We start from the raw sequence: 22,107 nt of genomic DNA, 5'->3' as shown, positions 1-22,107 counted from the left end.
TAGATGGATCTTTGTTGGCAAAATAATGTCTCTGCCTGTCTAGGTTGGTCATAACTTTTCTTTCAAGGAGAAAACATGTTTTAATTTCATGGCTGCAGTCACCATCTGCAGTAATTTTGGAGCCCCCCAAATTAAAGTATGTTACTGTTTCCATTGTTTCCCCATTTATTTGCCATGAAGTGATGGGACCAGATGCCTTGATCTTAGTTTTCTGAATGTTGAGTTTTAAGCCAATTTTTTCACTCTTCTGTTTCACTTTCATCAAGAGGCTCTTTAGTTCTTCTTCACTTTCTACCATAAGGGTGGTGTCATCTACATATCTGAGGTTATTGATATATCTCCTGGAAATCTTGATTCCAGCTTGTGCTTCATCCAGTCTGGCCTTTCACATGATGTACTCTGCATATAAGTTAAATAAACAGGGTGACAATATACAGCCTTGACGTACTCCTTTTCCAATTTGGAACCAGTCTGTTGTTCCACGTCCAGTTGTAATTGTTGCTTCTTGACTTGCATACAGATTTATCAAGAGACAGGGCAGGTGGTCTGGTATTCCCATCTCTTTAAGAATTTCCCACATTTTGTGGTGATCCACACAGTCAAAGGCTTTGGTGTAGTCAATAAAGCAGAAGTAGATACTTTTCTGGAACTCTTACTTTCTCGATGATCCAATGGATGGTGGCAATTTGCTCTCTGGTTCCTCTGTCTTTTCTAAATCCAGCTTGAACATCTGGAAGTTCACGGTTCACATACTGTTGAAGCCTGGCTTGGAGAATTTTGAGCATTACTTTACTAGCATGTGAGATGAGTGCATTCGTGCAGTAGTTTGAGCATTCTTTGGCTTTTCCTTTCTTTGGGATTAATGAGAACATTTTTCCAGCCCTGTGTCCACTACTGAGTTTTCCAAATTTGCTGGCATATTGAGTGCAACACTTTCACAGCATCATTTTTTAGGATTTGAAATAGCTCAACTGGAATTCCATCACCTCCACTAGCTTTGTTTGTAGTGATTCTTTCTAAGGCCCACTTGACTTCACATTCCAGGATGTCTGGCTCTAGGTGAGTGATCACACCATCGTGGTTATTTGGGGCATGAAGATCTTTTTTGTATAGTTCTTCTGTGTATTCTTGCCACCTCTTCTTAATATCTTCTGCTTCTGTTAAGTCCGTACCATTTCTGTCCTTTATTGTGTCCATCTTTGCATGAAATATTCCCTTGGTATCTCTAATTTTCTTGAAGAGATCTCTAGTCTTTCCCATCCTATTGTTTTCCTCTATTTCTTTGCATTGATCACTGAGGAAGGCTTTCTTATCTCTCCTTGCTATTCTTTGAAACTCTGCATTCAGATGGGTGTATCTTTCCTTTTCTCCTTTGCCTTTCACCTCTCTTTTTTTCTCAGCTATTTGTAAGGCCTCCTCAGACACTGATTTTGCCTTTTTGCATTTCTTTTTCTTAGGGATGATCTTCATCACAGCCTCCTGTATGATGTCATGAACCTCTGTCCGTAGTTCTTCAGGCACTCTGTCTATCAGATCTGTTTGTCACTTCCACCATATAATTGGAAGGGATTTGATTTAGGTCATACCTGAATGGTCTAGTGGTTTTCCCTACTTTCTTCAATTTAAGTCTGAATTTTGCAATAAGGACTTCATGATCTGAGCCACAATCAGCTCCTGGTCTTATTTTTGCTGACTATATAGAGCTTCTCCATTTTTGGCTGCAAAGAATATAATCAATCCGACTTCATTACTGACCATCTGGTATTGTCTATGTGTAGAGTTGTCTCTTGTGCTGTTGGAAGAGGGTGTTTGCTATGACCAGGGTGTTCCCTTGGCAAAACTGTTAGTTTTTGACCTGCTTCATTTTGTACTCCAAGGCCAAACTTGTCTATTACTCCAGGTAACTCTTGACTTCCTACTTTTGCATTCCAGTTCTCTATAATGAAAAGGACAATTTTGGGGGTGCTAGTTCTAGAAGGTCTTGTAGGTCTTCATAGAACCATTCAACTTCAGCCTCTTCAGCATTACTGGTCGGGGCATAGACATGGATTACTGTGATATGAATGGTTTGCCTTGGAAATGAACAGAGGTCATTCTGTCGTTTTTGAGATTGCATCCAAATACTGCATTCTGGACTCTTTTGTTTATTATGATGGCTACTCCATTTATTCTAAGGGATTCTTGCCCACAGTAGTAGATATAATGGTCATTTGAGTTAAATTCACCTATTCCAGCCCATTTTATTTCTCTGATTCCCTTAGGTTGGGCTTAACTGAATGACAACTCTGCAGTCAGTCTGATATATTTATTCTGTCAAATTACAAAACAAGGAAGCATTTATATTCCTAATGTCTAGCACACACACACACACGTGTGTGTGTGTGTGTGTGTGTTAGCTGCTCAGTTGTGTCTGACTCTGTGACATGGAATTCTATCCATGTAATTCTCCAGAATACTGGAGTGAATTGCCATTCCCTCCTCCAGGGGACCTTCCTGACCCCAGGGATCAAACCTGGTTCTCTCTTGCATTGCAGGCAGATTCTTTACCCTCTGAGCCACCAGGGAATCTCAGCCATACATGTATAATAGCGTGTCAAAGCTTGGACACTTGAATCCGACAGCTGAGGTTTGAATACTGGCTCCTCTAGTTCCTAGCTGTGTGACCTTGGGTAAGTCACTAACCTCTTGAGCCTCAGAGACCTCACTGATCACTGGTCACATCTATTTCACACAGTTATGAGGATTAAAATGAAATAATGTCTAAGGAATAGCTAGCACAGTTACTGGCATCTAATGAGCACTCATTAAGTGTTAGTGATGTTTGCTATCGTTAATAAAGAAATTTTACCCAGCTTCGAGTAACCCCGGGTTCCCCTGTCTCTCCCACATATTGCTACCTGGCCAGGCAAGTGTTTCTGTTTTATTGGTTCTCCCATAATTATGCAGCACACGTCACAACGACAACAACAAAAAATCCAGAACCTCATTCCATGCTCTCTGAACTCTTCCTTGGTATCTCTACACATCTCATTCAGCCAGAATGCCTGACAAGAGGTTAAAGTTACTTTCATCTATATATATGTACATAGCAAAACAAACATTAAAACGTTTTTTTTTTTTTGAAGCATATTAAAGGAAATGTCATTTTGTCCTTATCTCTCCTGTAAAGACTTAATTATTGGATCTTTAAAAAGGTCAAGCTTTTCTTCTCCCCATATTTCTAAAGAAAGCTCCAAATGCCATTGACCTTGAACTAATTGCTTTATGTTTTTGTGCCTCAGTTTGTCTGTTTTAAGTAAGTATCATCCTTCCTAACACGGCAGCTGTTCCCTTCATGGTGGTGAGGTGAAAATTAGTTTCTCATGTTCAAAATCAGAGTCATCTTCAAAACTCCCCCCCGACACACACCCACACTTTCCTTCATTTGTCAGGCTCTCCAGTTCCCCGTGGGTAACATCTTTCAGCACGTGTCTCTTCCTGCACAGACCACCTGCTCTCACTCCATTCAGCCTCTGAACACCCTGCCCTGGTCCCAGACTGTTTTTCAGTACCTGGCCTCTCTATCCTTCAGTGGAGCCCCCTCATAGCTGATGCCTCTCTTAAAGCCCCACTGACCATTGAAAACTGCAGGGAAGGTTTACTGAGTGCTTGCTCTGTGTCAGGCCCGGAGCTAAGCACTTGACCTGCATTGTCATGTAATTACAGCTCCAGTGACTGACATGCCCACACTCAGAGACTCTCATTAGCTTCTTGATTATGTGTCCATTCCTCACTCTCTAGATGGGGACCCTAATGTTGGTCTGCCATTTATCATTTATCACATGCAAGATGTGTACTCTCAAATGCTTCCATTTCCTCATCTTGTCAAATCAGGAAAAAGCAATACAGCTTCCTAAGGTTATTGTAAGGTCTATTATCTGTGGCACAGCTTGGGGTTTGGGTTCAGATGATTCTTTGGTGGGGAGATGCGCTATGCATTCCAGGATGTTTAGCAGCATCCCTGGCCTCTATCCACTAGATGGCAGTATCGCCCTCCCCTCTCTGCCCCCCACATCCCTCTCACTCCCATTTTAGAAATCAATGTGTCTCCTGATCATCTTCCAATACAAATATATTGAAAACTACCAGGGTATTGGAATGAATAAATTAGATATTCTTAGATGCTGGAGGTAAACAGTCCCTTTCAGTCTCTTAGATTTGGGAACTCCTTGTAATTTCCCTACTTCTCAGCATAATCAGCGGACTTGGGGTTCCCCCTACATCAGTCCTCCTTGCTTTGTGGTTCTTTCCACTGATAATACTCTCCTATGCTGCCTCTACCTTGCAAACTCTGACCCATCCAGAATACTTTTGCAGAAATTTCACCTAACTTTTCCTAACTGAATTATAGTTTTCTCCCTAAGTACTTTCACTCTTATCTTTGTACCTCAATCATTCTGCCATATTACATAGTCGTTGGTGTAATTGTAATATTCTCCTGTTGGAACTGAAAACTCCATGAGAATGAGATTCTTTTATTTTATTTTTTTGCCCTTTTATACACAATATAAGTGAACATGATTTTCTGCATATATTATTTGCTCGTTAAATGTTTGTTAAATTAAATTTAGAGCACAGAAGAAATAAATGACTGATTATAAGGCAACACCTCCAAGTGAACTAAAAAACGTTAGAGAAAAACTTAAAATTGCATCCAGATGCTTGTTCAAATAATTGGATAATTGAGCCAATATAGGTTTATTGTTTAAATGATTCATGCAACCGCCATGGTTCTGGATCTCTTTGCACATGTAGGAACAGTTGACAAAGAATTATAGTTGTCATTTGAAAACTATTAAGTGATTTGCCTACTGATGGAATCCATATTATTCTGCTAGAAACAGAATTTGTCAAATAAGGAGGTGCAAACAAATCTACATTACTGCTTTGTTCATCAAGAGGGAGGGTCAAGGAGTCAACTGCCACTGTGGAATGATGCAAGGTGCAAAGCGAAATGGGACCTTTTTTTCTGCCTCTTCCTGTTGTCTTAGAACAAAGCATCCCTTCCCCCTGCCCATCACAGGCAAGCACATGTACACACACGCATGCACACACAGACACACACACGTGTGCACAGAGTTTGTCATGGTAGGTGAAATTCTTTGCTCTCTAGGAATTTGAAACCTACACAAAATTGTAAACAGCCACTGGTATGTGATACATTTGTGATAAAGTAGAAAAGACACGGATCTTCACCGTGGGAAACCTGAAGTCAAGGTAACCATTCCACATGACCACTTAAGAGCACTGCAACTGTGTTAGGTTGAATGATGCCCACCCCCTTCCCCCCACAGGAGTTCTACATCCTAATCCCCAGAGCCTGTCGATATGTTGCCCCATGAGGTAAATGGGACCTCACTGATGGGATGAGTCAAGGAGATGATCTTGGATTATCCAGGAGGGCCCCAGTAAGAGGGGCAGGTCAGAATAACAGAGAGGGGGCTGTGAAGATATTATACGCTGTCTCTGAAGAAAGAACAAGGGGCCACAAGTCAAGACCACTGGGAGCTAAAAAAAAGTCAGGAAATGAACTCTTGCCTGGAGCCTCCACAAGGAAAGACACCTTGCTGACACCCAGATTTTATCCCCTGGGGCCTGGGTTTATATTTCTGAGCTCTACAAACATTTATTGTTGTTCAGTTGCTCAGTCGTGTCTGACTCCCTGTGACCCCATGGAGTGCAGCACGCCAGACTTCCCGGTCCTTCACTGTCTCCCAGAGTTTGCTCAAACTCGTGTCCATTGAGTTGGTGATGCCATCCAACCATCTGGTCCTCTGTCACCCCCTTTCTCCCCCTGCCCTCAATCTTTCCCAGCATCAAGATCTTTCTCAATGAGTCGGCACTGATGGCATCAGGTAGCCAGAGTATTGGTGCTTTAGCTACAGCATCAGTCCTTCCAATACTCAGGGTTGATTTCCTTTAGGATTGACTGCTTCCATCTCTGTGCTGTCCAAGGGACTCGCAAGAGTTTTCTTCAGCACCACAGTTCAAAAGCATCAGTTTTGTGGTGCTCAGCCTTCTTTGTGATCCAAGTCTCACATCCGTACATAAGATATTTGTGTTGTTTTAAGCCACTAAGCTTGTGGTTCTTTGGTACAGCAGTCATTGGAATCTCTAACAGTGAACTTGATTCACTCTTCTATCTCTTTAAGCCTCAATTCCTAAATTTCTAAAATTTGGACAGTATCTGTGTCACCAGATTATTTGGATGACATAAAAATTTAAAGTAGTAGATACTGGTTATTTGAGACATTTTACCATGTTTTAATTATTCTTTTGATACAGTTGCTCAGTTTTCTTTGCAGCTCTTAAGGCTTAGACCCTGAGATAGGGTTGACCATCTCATACAGTTAGGCGGTAGGGCAGCCTGATGGGCTACAGTTCACGGGGCTGCAGAGAGTCGGACATGACTTAGCCACTGAGCATGCAGCAAATAACGTGACCAATCCATCAGAAGAATTGGTTGTGAGAAGGCAGATCTCTCAAGGCATGCCAACCACAAAATGTTTTACAAGGACGATAAGGAAGGAACTTGATCCATTGAGGTTGCCAAAGTAATGTAAACCTATAGTTGTTTGGGGATTTCTTGGCCACCACGTAGGAGAGATTGCCTGAGAAAAATGCTAGCAGTGATGGGAACAGAGTTATAAGATTAACAATGATAGATTTCACATACTAGCTGTGGAGTACCTAGATCTACCCATGCCTAAAGCTACGTGATCTTGATTTTGGCAAAAGTGTGCTAGGTGAAATATGCATAAGAGAAAAGAATGAATAAATAGGACTTCACCAGAGTTAAAAGGTTTGACTCTTAAAAAGACAGTATTTTTTTTTTTTTAAGATACGGGATAGATAAGCTACAGAATGGAAGGAAATATTTACAAATCTCATAAAAGATATAACCAGAATATATAAAGAACTCACAAAACTGAATAAGGAAACAGACAACTCTAACAAGAATAATGGCAAATAAACCATAAGCCATATAGATGGCAAGTAAGTATGTTAAAAGATGATTAGCATCATTAGTGATTAGGGAAATGCAAGTTAAAAACCAACATGAGATACTACACACCTATTAGAATGACTAAGATCAGTAACTGCTGGCAAGAAAGAGAGGGTTCTAGAATTATCAATCATTGCTGGTAGGACTGTAAAATGGTAGGATAGTTTGGTACCATATGATCCAGCTGCTCTATTGAGTATTTATGCAAAAAAATGAAAGCATGTGTCCATACAAAGATTTGTTAGCCAAAGTTCACAGTATCTTTAATTGCAATAGCTAAAAACTGAAAATAATCCAAATGCACATCAAAACCTGAATGAGTAAGCAAACTGTAGGATGAATATATAATGGAATATTACTCAGCAATAAAAAGCACTGCACTTTTGAGACATGAAATAAAGTGAATAAATATGAGAATAATTATGAAAATAATGTGGATAAAAATTATATACTGCATGATTCCTTTTATATAAAACTCTAGCAAATAAAAGTGAATCTGTAATGACAGAAAAAGATCAAGAGTAGCTTGAGAATCAGAGGAGGAGAGTCAGAATACAAGGAGGACAAAAGAGAACATCAGGAAAATTTGGGGGTGATGGATAAGATTATTATCTTGATTATCATGATTGTGGTGATCAGTTGACAGTGTTTACATAAGCCCAGGCTTATGATATTGCATTTTTCAAATATGTCCAGTTTATTGTCTACCAATTATACCTCCAAGTTGTGGGGAGAGAAAATGAAAGGGAAGGGAGAAATCAAATGTATAATGCAAGGAAGGGCACAATCACAGTCTGGGCCCAGCAATTACTGCTGTTATGTCCAGATCACAGAGGGTACAACAACAGAGGAAGTTTGTCAGTGGTGTGCGAGTAGCAAGGTAGTTAAGAGCAGAATTCTGAAGTCAGGCTCCCTAAGTTCAAACCCTGACTTTGCCTCTTGCGAGCTGTGTGACCTTGGATGATTAATTTTTCTTATTTTGTTCATATTAGAAAACAGAGGGCTTCCCTAGTGGTTCAGGGGCCAAGATTCCATGCTCCCAATGCAGGGGGTCCAGGTTTGACCCCTGGTCAGAGAACTAGATTCCACAGGCTGCAATTAAGGGGTTGCATGTCACACCTAAAGATCCGCATGCTGTAACGAAGGTCTGGCACAGACAAAAGCAAATGAATATTAAAAAAAAAAGAGAGAGAAGAAAATGGAAATAAAATTGATACCAGCCTCAGAGGGTTATTTTAAGGGTTAAGTAGATACGCAAACTTAATATATGCCAAGTTGACACATACAAAATATTCCATGCAACATGACATGGTTATGATAATGTGGGCCATTCCTGTTATTGTTTTTTAACAGTTGTATTGAGATATAACCCACATACCACACAATTCACTCATTTAAACAGACGATTCAGTAAGTTTTAGTGTATTTACAGTGGTGCAACCATACCACGTCTCATTTTGTAACATTTTGTCTCCTCAACAAGAATCGCCTTACCCGTTAGTGGTCAGGTCATTCCCATCTCCGTCCCTTGCCTTTGGCAGCCACTAATCAGCTTTCTGTTTCTATAGATTTGCTTAATCTGTATTCAAATTGATATCAAACTATATCCATAACATATTCATATTCAACATTTCATATAAATGGAATCATACCATATGTCATCTTTTATGTCGGTTTTTTCCCACTCAATATAATGTTTTCAAGTTTCATCCATGTTACAGAGTATAGCAGAACTTCATTCATTTTGTGGCCAAATACTTTTCCATTGTGAGGATGTAGCGTCCTTTATTCCAGTTATTATTATTACAGAATAAAGTGTTTTTGACCAAAGGAAAGGGAGAAGGAAGGAGCAAAGGTGTGATCTTAGTACTGCCCAGAAGCCCAGGAACAATTATATTTGACTAGAGAAAAGAAAGACTGGTGGAAGAACATTGAACATTTCACAAACACATGTCAGAGACTCACACATTTCCTTGGGGCTGGCACCCCCAGAAGTCCAAGGAATAACAGGTGACTCATTTATTCTATATAGAGGCAATCTAAAGAAGAAACTCCTGCTTTCTTACTCCCTAGTTCTGTTAGCACGGGCAAGTCACTTCACTCCTGGAAATGTCAGTTTCCTCCAGTCAGCTCCCTGCCCCTCCATTCATCCCTCCAGCCCTGGGCTTCCTCCCAGCCCCCTTGGGAGCATCATATATTATGAAGGTAAAAGTATTTTGTTAACCAGAACATGTTTTTTTTAAAGTAAATACCTGCTTCCATAGTACAGTGTGCTAGAGGCATTTTGAAATGTTTTCTGATAACCAAAAAATTCTTTATAGAGCCCTGGATTTCTTAGGGATTGATATTATAAGTAAAGAAGAAATCAGAAGACAAATCATGATGCCCAGGTAGTCATTGCAGTTAGTTAAAAATGTTCAGATAGATACTGACGCCCTGGCAGGTAGGACTATATTCTCTTAATATTTATTTTGTATCACATTGTTTGCCACAATTTCTGGGATATGGTGATATGGCAATATACCTATTTTTAAAGAAAAAAGTCAAATTGCATATTACTGTGCATCAATTAATGTGTGCTTTATTTTTAATGAGACAGTAAAGAGGTATTATTGATAATAACCTAGTTTATGGTTAATGAACATGTACTGTGTGTCTAAGAGTATGCTAAGCTCCTTACATGCACTGACTCCCCAAAACCCTGCTGTATACAGGATCTGAAGACAAGAGAAATAAGTAACTGTTTCAAGTTTTAAAAGTAATTTGCAAAGCTGGGGCTTCACCCCACTCTGACTTAAAGCCAAAATCCTTGAAAAAGAGGGCTCCCCAGTTGCGGCACGTGATAAAGAATCCATCTGCCAATGCAGGAGACACAAGAGAGATGGATTCGATCCGTGGGTCAGAAAGATCCCCTGGAAACAGAAATGGCAACCCCCTCCAGTGTTCTTGCCTGGAGAATCCCATGGACAGAGGAACCTGGTGAGTTACAGTCCATAGCGTCGCAAAGAGTTGGACACAACTGAAGTGACTTAGCACACATTCATCCTTGAAAAGGATTTCAGTTTACTTGTTTCCCTAGAGGTAAGTGTAATCATTACATATTATCTCATGCACAAAGGGTTTTAGAGTCTAAAGAAAGGATCTGGAGAGGGTGTCTTGTTTTGCCTTTTGTTTAGACTCCACTTAAAAATATTCTGAAAAACACACACATCAACACTGCCTATCTGAACCTCCCTAACTGGTTCACCTGAACCTTCATCTCATTCAAATTACACTCCTTGAAGACACTGAGGACTCTTTGAATCCTTTTGTGTCATCCTCTCTGCCCAAACCGAAAATGTCTCCATATTCTGTGCCACCATACTTTACTCTGTCACATTTCCCCCAAACTTTTCAAAACTCAATTCATCCATGAAATCCGTGATCAAGGCGGAAGCCACCCAGACATTCTGTTAATATCTTCAGTGTGATTGATATTTCTCTCCTGGAGCGTGGCAAGAAAGCATATGCGTATATGTGGGCAAGCATATATATCTTTATGTTAATGTGCATCTGTTCCTCCCATCTCTACCATATACTATTAAGATATTAAGCTCTTTGGGTCTGTCCCTGCTTCCCTCCACAGAGGAGAATGTGAATTCACCTGGGTCACCCCAGTGTCTAGCTCCCAGGCCTGATATACATGTTCAGTAAACATGTACTGAACGAGTGAGTGAGTGGGTGAGTGCTCGGCATGGCAGTGACAACCTTGAAGGGAAATCGTACCTGGCGCATAGAGAAAATAAGAGCATGTATAAATTAACTGCAAATAGCTTGTCTTCTCGGGTATTTTATTTTTAAGCATTCTTAGCTGAAATGTGCCGTGGAACAGCTGAGACTTCGCAGGTAATTTTCATTTCACCTCTGTTTTCCAAATAGTTACCACTTAGCAAATACACCTCCCTTAGAGAGTGCTTTCCCCCCTTCAGGTACGATACTACCATACGATGCTATATGCTTTGGACATCTTTCCTTTTTAAAGCTATGGAGATCTTTCTCCATATAATGTTATCATATGGATCTTTCATATAATGTTATTAATATTTGTGTGTGTGTGTGTATGTGCTGTGTGTTTGCTTAGTCTATCAGTCGTGTCTGACTGTTTGTGACCCCATGGACTGTAGCTCATAAGGCTTCTCTGTCCTTGGGATTTCCCAAGCAAGAATATTGGAGTGGGCTGTCATTGCCTTCTTTAGGGGATTTTCCCAAACCAGGGATCAAACAGGCATCTCCTGCATCTCCTGCCTTGCCAGGAGGATTCTTTACCACTGAGCCACACCTGGAAAGCCCCCAGCAAGGGCCCTTGACGAATGATTTGTAGTTGACACCCTCTTTTGTTATTAAAAAAAAAAGAAGAACATCTGAAACATCCAAAGTCTGAGTCCTGTGGGCCTCTGGCTTGGTTAAATCTGATATCTGATGTCAATCTGATTTATTAATTAACAGTAATAATGTTAATTATCACTGTTGCTTCAAACAACAGTCACCATTAATAGACTGTAATGTGTTCAGTTCTACAGAGTCAGGAGAGCTGCCAAAGTTTAAGAATATTTGAATCATACAGCCTAGACTTTAGCCCCACCTCCACCTCCTCTCTATTTGAATGGCCTTGAACACTTACTTAACTTCTCTCCCCCTCAATGTCTTTATCTTTGAAATCAAGGTAGAAAGGGTGCTTGAGGATTCATTGAGACAATTCCTGTGAAGGGGCTTAGTTCCAGGAAGTCCTTCCTCCATTACTGTTACCAGTCATTATTTTTATGATAATAGTAATGATAAGATAAGAGGTTCCCATTCAAAACCTCTTAGCAGAGAAATTCCTAATCTCTCATGGCACCAACACAGCTTTATCCAAGAATGCTAAGTGGAAAGTGATTTCTAGGGAACTTAGATTTACAAGCCTGCTTCTGCCTTAGCCTTAACTGCAAAGGATACTTTCTTTACCTCAAGATTACTAACTACTCCATGAAGGCAGTATGACAGTGGTTCTTGTGGACAAAAAATGTTGCCTGCCATTTCAGTACACAACAAATGTTGCCCTGCATCAAGCCATCAGCCACTGCAGTCATCCCCAAATGGTAAACCCTTGGGGACATTCAGAATGGAGGAAATATAGAATATTGGCCTTAGATAGTTAAAATGCATATTGAAGGGATAATTTTGATGAGTCCAGACTCTTGCATCTTCCTATACATAGAAAAGCATGAAAATCATTTATTTGAGATATCTGATTTTTGTGATTAGCAGTAATCTCTGGATGATGAAATATATTTTTTATTTTATTTTTTCCAGGTAAATCTCCTGTATGTCCTTTTTCCTCCCTTACCTCTTTGGAACAGTTCCTCAGAGCTACCTGAGAGGCTGATTCCTGGGCTATAGTCCTCAGTAAGTTCCTCAAATGAAACATAACTGTCACCTTTTAGATTGTTTGTTTTTCCTTTTTGGTCGATATTCCAATGTTCTAGAAGGGGCAGTGTCAACAATCTGGATGAAAGGAGAGAGGATTTAAAGGGCATTAGCTGGAGCATTTAGTTGCTTCCAAATATTGGATAGTGGTTCTTCAAGGACTCAAGATCTCCCAAGCAGGACTCAGTGGGTACCCTTTCTTATGTACTTTACAAGCTTGAAGGATTGTGAATTTGTCCTCTTCACTGTCACTCATGCACTCCTTTCACTGAGAATCAAATAAGTTCCACGGCAGGAATCATCTTGGCTTTACCCTGTTACCGAGCACATGTATCACTGCCTTCCTCTTTCAGTCATCCTCAGTGTCGCTTTTCAGTCCCCTAGCCCTGGGAGGCATATCTCACAGGCTTGTTGTTTAGTCCTATTTGTAAATGACAACTGGTTTTGTTTAGTTTTAACTTCCACTCCCTCATGATTTTATCATTTTGTTAGTGGCCACAGTCCCTCAAATCTGACATAGAGCAACAGTCAAGAGATGCTACCACTTATAAACTAGGACAATAGGAATCACAGCCTATTTCAGCCCCATTTCCAGGAAAATATAATAAATCCACAGACTCACTTCCTTTCAAGGCTCCCTTCTGGAGTAAAAACAGTATTGATTATAAAGGGGGAGTATGTATGTGCATTTTTTTATAGAGGTAGAGGGCCTTGTCTTACCCTTTGAAGAACTTTTTCCTTAATTTGCCATTTATTTTTTTCTCTCAAATTGTATACTTACATGTCTTTTTATTTCTATTAAAAACCAATATATAAAAAGAATAAGCCATAATCCTATTACTCAGATTTGTTTACATATACATATATAACATATATGTAACATATAATTATTGATGTCACACTTGCATAAATTCCTGTAATCAGATTTTTAAATTGCTAATGTATTGTGAATATGTCTCATGTCTATATATTTAGAGCAGCAGCAGCATTGCTAATGACTGAATAGTGGTTTATTATATCAATAGGCCATATTATAATAAATCCTTTGTTTTTCAGACATTCAGGTTGTTTCCAATAGATTGCACCTATTTATATTGCTGCAATGATTATGCCTATATATATCTATATTCATTTGTTAACTGATTTAAGATAAATCTTAGAAAAGAAAATGTCAGGTCAGGGGCAGGCATATCTTAAAGACTTCTGACAACACGCCATGTCAGTCTCCAGAAAGTTACACCAAGTTACACTATCAACAGTTTTATAAAACACTGTTTCTCTACACTCTTGCCACTACTGGGTGTTTTAACTCAATTTTTAATTTAAAGATGCTAGGAGGAGGCATCCCATAGGGCTTGAAATCTCCCTGAATAAGGCTACATCAGATTTATGGTGTAAAGACTTGTTAACCAGGGCCTGAGTCATGGGAATGTGGGCATGCTTTTTCTATTACCATGAACTCTGTGAGTCAGATCTAATAACTATTTCAGTCATGACCAATACTGCCCAAAGAGACAACCCAAACTGGAAAACAAAAGACAAAAAACTATGTACTTTTTATCCAAAAATTCCCATTGATGTGATAATAGCAAATATACTTGTAGTTCTCTTTAGATTGGGGCAATAATATTGTCTCACTTGACATTTTAGACATGGGAGATGTAATTTATAGATATATTTCCAGGAATAAGAGGAATTCTATCTGTTCCTGAATAAAAATGCCCATTGTCAAGGAACAGCCACTGTAACTTAAGCCATGTAGATATCTACTTTTTGTATGTGAATCACAAACCTGCCAAGGATATTTGGAACTTTACTTGTTCCAATCTGTTGCCCTGTTCATACAACTACCTTTCAGAAGAAAATAATTCTCAGTCCTTCTATTAGCAAGGAGAAGTCAGAAATGAGTACTGGTAGGCCAGTTCTTAAAAACATTTCCAAATGGGGCAAAAGTCTGCATGACAGAGTTTACATACAATACGTAAGGAAGAGCTGTGGTAGTTAATCAAAGGAATGGTTGGATTTTCTAATCTCCCGTAAGATTTTTAATATGTTTTTGCAAAAGATTCTTGGAAAATATCCCTAAATACTCAAAATTCCTATGGAACTCATTATCCATTCATTTTACTAGCTGACTCAAAATCTGATTTGAAACTTCACAAATCTCAAGATAAAATTAAAATTAGAATGCTACCACTATAATCTGATTTTATTTTGCTGTGATTTATTGGTGCCCAGGAATCAGGTAGCCTTAAACTTCTGAGATAAATTCTTTAAGATAAATTTATCAGGGATGGATAGTAGTTTCCTCTTAAGTTACCTGTGTCTTTTTGTCTTATGTTTTTTCATTTTGGTTTCCTAATACTATGCTAAAAGCATGATGTTATAAAGGCTTTGAAGATATGGAGAAAGGGGAGAAAATTGGTATTGACTCATTTAAAAACAGATGGTTAAACGTATATTTTGAAAAATTGTCTAATATACTGAAAATTAATTATTCATTCAATCTTTCTTTTCAACTAACATTTATTAAATATCAAGAGTGAGTACATCTTTGGTTGAACTTAATCTGGAAGAATCTTGAGGTGTTAAATTAGGGTTCTAAATTAAGATTTGCATTTGTTTCTTCCTGGAATAGGAAGCCTTACTGACCTAGGACTTCTTTATCCCTCTTTAAAGGTTTTTTTGTTTGTGAAAGATTCTTAGATTTGGGTACCCCAGTAAATTTCATTTTTATATGTCCTTACTTGTCCTGTTCTCTCTTTAAGCATAATATTTTTCATTTTGGGGCAACTATTTGATGTCATACATTCAAGCTGACATAAAACTTGCAGAAATACAACTTTTGAGTGTCAAGTTAAAAGATTGATCAATCTGGTAGTACCTTGACCTTTTTTAAGGATATACCCAAGAGACATTTAATAATCAACTTTCTAAATGTCACTATAGCACATACATTTTTGTAATTACCCATGTTAATAGGTGATACACCCTTTGTGCTATAAGGTGGCGTGTAATAAATATTACTAAATATAGACTCCTTCATCTGGAGGATAGCCCTATCTCATATTTGATTATTGTTAATTAATCATGATTAATTATTCTCCATGATATGTATTCTTGGTGGAGTGGCAAATCCACATGACCACTGTTCCATCATTGAAGATAAAATTGTCCAATCCATTATGGATTCTTTTGCTATTCCTATATAACCAAGGTGAGGACAAATCACTAAAATTTGACCAAATTGCATGACCAAAGTAAATCAAAATTTTTCTTGCATGATCTTGAGTCTCCAATGAGGAAATATCAATATTAAAGAAACAGGATTTGTTCATTCTAGAAGCACCATCCAGTTGAAAATATTAGGTGGGTACTGCTGCTAAGACCTTCTATAGATACTTGTCTTGGTTTATGGCCCTATACTAAGTCTATTATTTACTTTTCTTCAAGCTTATGATTTTTTTCCCCTGTACTTTCAAGAAATTCCCTTTCCTTGGTTTTATTTTTACCAGCAAATACATCCAAGAAACACAGATGATATATTAAATTATGATTACAATTCCCCTTGAGACAAGTCCACTGAAAAGTAGCTAAGCTCACTTATTACCTAGATAAACTATTTGCCTCATACCATCTTCACAGAATTATTAAAGAGTATGCCTAAAATTTTTAAAATTACTATATGCATGTAATGGACTTTTTAAAAATAGCTAAAAGCACATATGCCAACAGCCTGTCATATTTGCTCTATGATAATACAGATGTGTCTGTTGTGCTTCTGATAATACATGATGTCTAATAGGCAGTTGGCAAAATTTCTGTTTAGAATCGGGCTTGATTCTTAGAGCAAGCTTCTCCATCGCTGTGCTGTGGCCACCTCCATCAGTCAGGAGGGATTCTCTTAATGTGCCACTAGGTTAACAAAATCCTCGTGCAAACTTTGAAGAGCCCTTCCTTTTCTTAGCAGGATTCTCCTATTTTTCAATAGTATTAGGGAAGGATACTTATTTTGTATTTCTACTTTATTTCTCCATGTTGGAAAAAAAAAAAAAAACCCTCCATTATCTTAGCTATTCTGACTTCTCTTTACTCATTTCTTTTCTTTGGTCATTAGAATTGCTTATGTGATTGGTGAATTGGGGAGCCAGATTTTTATCAGTTGTACTTTAACACAGTCTTTCACTTTCCTCTGTAGGATGGGATGTTTACAGATAGATGCACTTATGCCTGCTACTCCACAATGGAAATTTTATAGGGCAGGCCGTCATGTCAGGGGACCCTGCAGTTGCCCCGGACTTCCTGGATGGATGGGTAAATCTATTCAATGACGGGGTTAAATGTTAGGAATGTTAGCTGCACAGTGAAACAACATTGATCCTCAGTGCAAAGATATCAGTGCAAACATTTCATCAATGCAAAGAAATAGAGGAAAACAATAGAATGGGAAAGACTTGAAATCTCTTCAAGAAAATTAGATACTAAGGGAACATTTCATGCAAATATGGACACAATAAAGGACAGCAATAGTATGGACCTAATAGAAGATATTAAGAAGAGGTGGCAAGAATACACAGAAGAACTATACAAAAAAGATCTTAATGACCCAAATAACCAAGATGGTGTGACCACTCATTTCTAGCCAGATATGCTGGAAGAAGTCAAGCGGGCCTTAGGAAACATCACTATGAACAAAGCTAGTGAAGGTGATGGAATTCCAGTTGAACTCTTTCAAATCCTAAAAGAAGATACTGTGAAAGTGCTGCACTCAATATGCCAGCAAATTTGGAAAACTCAGCAGTGGCCACAGCACTGGAAAAGGTCAGGTTTCATTTCAACCCCAAAGAAAGGCAATGCCAAAGAATGCTCAGACTACTACATGATGGCCCTCATCTTACACGGTAGCAAAACAATGCTCAAAATTCTCCAAGCCACGCTTCAACAGTATGTGATCCATGAACCTCCGGATGTTCAAGCTGGATTTAGAAAAGGCAGAGGAAACAAAGATCAAATTTCCACCATGCATTGGATCATCAGAAACGTAAGAGAGTTCCAGAAAAACATCTACTTCTGTGTTATTGACTATGCCAAAGCCACTGACTGTGGATCACAACAAACTGTGGAAAATTCATAAAGAGATGGGAATACCAGATCATTTTACCTGCCTCCTGAGAAATCTGTATGCAGGTCAGGAAACAACAGTTAGACCTGGACATGGAAAAGCAGACTGGTTCCAATTCAGCAAAGGAGACCTCAAGGCTGTATATTGTCACTCTGCTTATTTAACTTCTATACAGAGTGCATCATGTGAAATGATGGGCTGGCTGAAGCATAAGCTGGAATCAAGATTGCCAGGAGAAATATCAATAACCTCAAATATGTGGATGACACCAGCCTTATGGCAGAATGTGAAGAAGAACTAAAGAGCCTCTTGATGAAAGTGAAAGAGGAGAGTGAAAAAGCTGTCTTAAAGCTCAGCATCCAGAAAACTAAGATCATGGCATCTGGTCCCATCACGTCACAGCAAATAGACAGGGAAACAATGGAAACAGTGGCAGACTTGATTTTCTTGGGCTCCAAAATGACTGCAGATGGTGACTGCAGCCATGAAATTAAAACATGCTTGCTCCTTGGAAGAAAAGCTATGACCAACCTAGACAGCATATTAAAAAGCAGAGACATTATTTTGCCAAGAAAGGTCCATCTAGCCAAAGCCAAAGTTTTTCCAGTAGTCATGTATGGACATGAGAGTTGGACCATAAAGAAAGATGAGCACTGAAGAATTGATGCTTTTGAACCGTGGTGTTGGAGAACACTCTTGAGAGTCCCTTAGACTGCAAGGAGATCAAACCAGTCAATCTTAAAGGAAATCAGTCCTGAATATTCATTGGAAAGACTGATGTTGATGCTGAAGCTCCAATATTTTTGCCACTTGATGAGAAGAACTGACTCATTGGAAAAGATCCTGATGCTGGGAAAGACTGAAGGAAGGAGGAGAAGGAGATGACAGAAGACAAGATGGTTGGATGGCATCACTGACTCTATGGACATGAGTTTGAGTAAGCTCTGGGAGTTGGTGATGGACAGGGAAGCCTGGCATGCTGTAGTCCATGGGGTTGCAAAGAGTCGGACATGACTGAGCAACTGAACTGAACTGAAACAACATTCTCAAATATTAATTGTATCATTTATAAAAAGTAGAATCTGGCTCTCCATTTCTTCACTCTTTTGACTTCTAGAACATCACTTTTCCCCTCAACTTTGTAAGCTAAAATGAAAGCTGCAAGAAAGCAGTTAGTGGTACCTGGAACCTCCCTTATCAAAAGTTCTCCACAGGTCCTGATCTTCCTGAGAAAATCCAAAGAGGTTAAAGAAGTATTCTGGATTTCTGTAGATAATGTTTCCTTTATACCTGGAGGAAGATAACATAAATATCATATGTTTAAATCATGCTGTGAAATTGAGAACAAATTGAGGGTTAGCTATGCCAGCTTGTCATCTCCCCCAATAGAATTTATTTAGTCATTCAGCTTTTTAATACAGATAGACATTGATATAAACGTCAACATATAGGTGCAGATACAGATATAGATATTTGCTTTAGCTTACCCATCTCTAAATTTGACAGTTTTTCTTTCCTTTGTCAAGGGTCCTTGCATTGTATTATTGAAGTGTGTCACGTATCATATGTATTTCATTGAAGAAGTTTTTTATCTATGAATAAATTTTTGTACATAAATCTTGAAAAACTTACTTTAAAAAATGTATCTATTTATTTGCCTGTGCTAGGTCCTAGCTGTAATGTGCAAGTTCTTTGATCTCTGTTGCTGCATATGAAATCTTTGATTGCATGCAAACTCTTAGTTGTAGCGTGTGGGATCCAGTTCCCTAACCAGTGATCAAATCCAGGCCCCCTGCTCTGGGGGTGCAGAGTCTCAGCCACTGGACCACCAGGCATGTCACAAGAGACTTCTGACTCTTAGCTCATCCCCTGTCATGAGCTCAGAACAACAGAGATGATTATCTGTTTACTTTAACCTTAATAGCCAAATGGACATTAAAAAAAAGCCTAGAAAATACACACTGTAATTTACAGATTTTTGTTTGATATAACAAAGAAAATAAGTAAATATTGGCATTGGACTAATAATCAGAACTAGATTCAATTCATAACCCTACGATAATTAGCTAGGAAATTTTGGGCAAGCATCCAAACTTCTCTGAGTCTTTATCTCTCCATGTATGAAATTAAGAGCTTTGTGCAGAATTGCCTCCAAGTCCCCTCCCATCTTTCAAATCCTATGATAATTTTCCTTCTGAGGATGTGGTGTGATGTAGGTAGAATGGTCAGAAAGAATTTATGCTTGCAAACCTCTCGTGTTTAGATAAAGCCTGAATTTTTCAAAAACTTATTCCAGGTACTCAATTACTGGCTTCTATCTCTGCTGGACAATTAGTTACTTGTAAGTAAATGATACAAAGTTGACTGTAATCAATTATTTTCAGGTTTTTCTATTGAGTAAATCAACAGTGTATCTCATGGAGCATAACAAAATTGAATTTTTAATTTACAGGATTCATAATCCTCTGGGGCCAGTGATTTAGCTGTCTGTCTTCCTGGTATTCTAACATTGAGAGAAAGAAATCTGAATTCTCTACAAACTGGGAAAACTAAAGGCTACTTGTAAGATAGCTTACAGAATTTGACATTATATCACGTGTTCCCTCCATCCCTGTCAGATATCTTCCAAAGGAAAAAATATTTTGGGGAGAAATATTCATATTTAATTGATGTTTCATGTATTATTGTCCTGCAAAAACAAAATAATTGCTAAAATTGAGAATTGAGTAATAACTGACATTATTATTTATAAGGAAAATTTAAAAACTAACCCATGAACATTTTTTGTTGTTGTTATTAAAGTAACGGATATAATTTAAACTCTTTATTTTATAGATTAAGCCTTACAAGTACCCTATATATCCTGAAATCTTTTATTGATGTTTCTCATTTTACAGGTGAAGAAACTGAGGCAGGAGTTAATTGCCCAGAAAGAGATAATAAGTGGCAGAATTAGCAGGCCTGTGTGATCCCAGGGCCTACAGTCCTTACTATGCTAAGTACTCTAGCTCTGCCACCTTGCTGGCTACCCCTAGGCCAGTAGATATTTAATTTCAGTAGCTTCTCTGTCTGTTATTATCGGAACCTCTGAATGCACTGCTAATATTTATCTCTTGACATATAGAGGTCTTGTCTGATTTCTCTCTAGGACTATGGTTTTTTTTATTTCATTTCTATGTTCATGGGAACGAAATGCTGCTTTCTCCATCTTAGCCTAAGTTTTCCTCCTGGCATTTAGCAGGTTTCAAAGAAATGTGTTGCAAGCAGAATATTTACTTTGTATGCATGTGACTACAGAGAACTGATCTAGGTGGGGCTGCCTGTAGGGGCAGAGGCATCAGATGTGAAGAAGCTCTGGAGTGGGTGTTTGTGAAGGGAAGAAGCAGGCAGAGGGTTTGTTGATCAGAACAAAATGAATCATATCATTACACAAATTCACAGAACGTGGGGCTGGAAGAGGCCTCGCTAATCAATTAATTCAAATTTCATAGTGCATAGGTGAAGGAAATAAGATACAAGGTGTTTAGGAGCTAGGAACCAGGCTTCTGGATTTCATCCGTCCCCCCAACTTCTCCATTGTGACACCAAATCTTTAATTACACGTTCATGTGCATTGTTTCAAAAAGAAATCCATTATTCTAGGTCTGTATGTATCAATCCCACTGTGTGATTTAAGATTCAGCACACTACATATGAAAAAGACTTGAGGTGAAACCAACATGACTCCTAGGGCCAGCAACATCCCTTCCTGTTTGTGGAACTTTAGGAAAGTGACATTCTCTTTCCGGGACAGTTTCCTAATCTGTAAAACAGGGTAAAGAGAGAAGCCCCCTCTCTCTGGTGCTTTCGGGACTAAGTGAGACATTGTTTTAAAAGACTTTTTTTATCAGGATCTAGCACAGACTAAGAAGGCATATACAAAACTTTTCATCATCATTGTCATCAGCAGCATTATTTCTCTTATGTGATGTCTTAAGACATCTTTTGAAAAATGTGTTTTCCTTTTAAATAAAGAAATATCCCAATGAAAGGGGACTCTGGATGAAGAACTAAGAAAATTGACTGCAATCACGAGCATGATCACAGAGACTTTAGGTTTCTCCTCAGCGAAATGGAAAAGACACCAATCTCCATATATATTTGAAATTACGTGTGCAATATTCTGAAATAACAGATTCAGTATTTGATCTTTTTGCTGAGGACTGTCCAAATCAGTTGCACTCAAAGCCAGAGGTTCTCATAATTAAACCTTATAACTAAAACAAATGATCTTACATGACAAAACAAGAGAGAGAAAAAGAGAAAGCCTCATTTTTTTTCTTAATTATAAGTTGGTGTGAAGAGATGTCCATTTGGATTCTGCTGCTACAGAGCTCAGTTATGCAATATTCATACAAAAATAGTTCCAAATCAATACAACATGTTTTAAATTTACATTAACATTTAAATTAATGAGAAGCTCAATGTGAATTATGGAGTTTTAGCTGTTTAGGAC

General features: G+C 38.5%; 1 protein-coding gene across 7 annotated transcripts in view; it reads right to left on the bottom strand.

Moving 5' to 3' along the window:
* Positions 1 to 22,107, bottom strand: part of LRRC4C (leucine rich repeat containing 4C) — a 1,326,823-nt gene that overhangs the window by 194,613 nt on the left and 1,110,103 nt on the right. For 5 of the 7 annotated variants that reach the window (XR_011489902.1, XM_070473155.1, XM_070473151.1 and 2 more), the window contains one exon: positions 18,795 to 18,902. The exons of the other annotated variants lie outside the window; for them this stretch is intronic. The gene's annotated coding sequence lies outside the window, so the exon portion shown is untranslated. The remainder of the gene's footprint in view (positions 1 to 18,794; positions 18,903 to 22,107) is intronic. 7 annotated transcript variants of the gene reach the window in all.

This window comes from Odocoileus virginianus, chromosome 10 (genome assembly GCF_023699985.2).
Source record: "Odocoileus virginianus isolate 20LAN1187 ecotype Illinois chromosome 10, Ovbor_1.2, whole genome shotgun sequence".
Classification (NCBI taxonomy): domain Eukaryota; kingdom Metazoa; phylum Chordata; class Mammalia; order Artiodactyla; family Cervidae; genus Odocoileus; species Odocoileus virginianus.
This window is presented reverse-complemented; position numbering and strand designations above follow the sequence as displayed.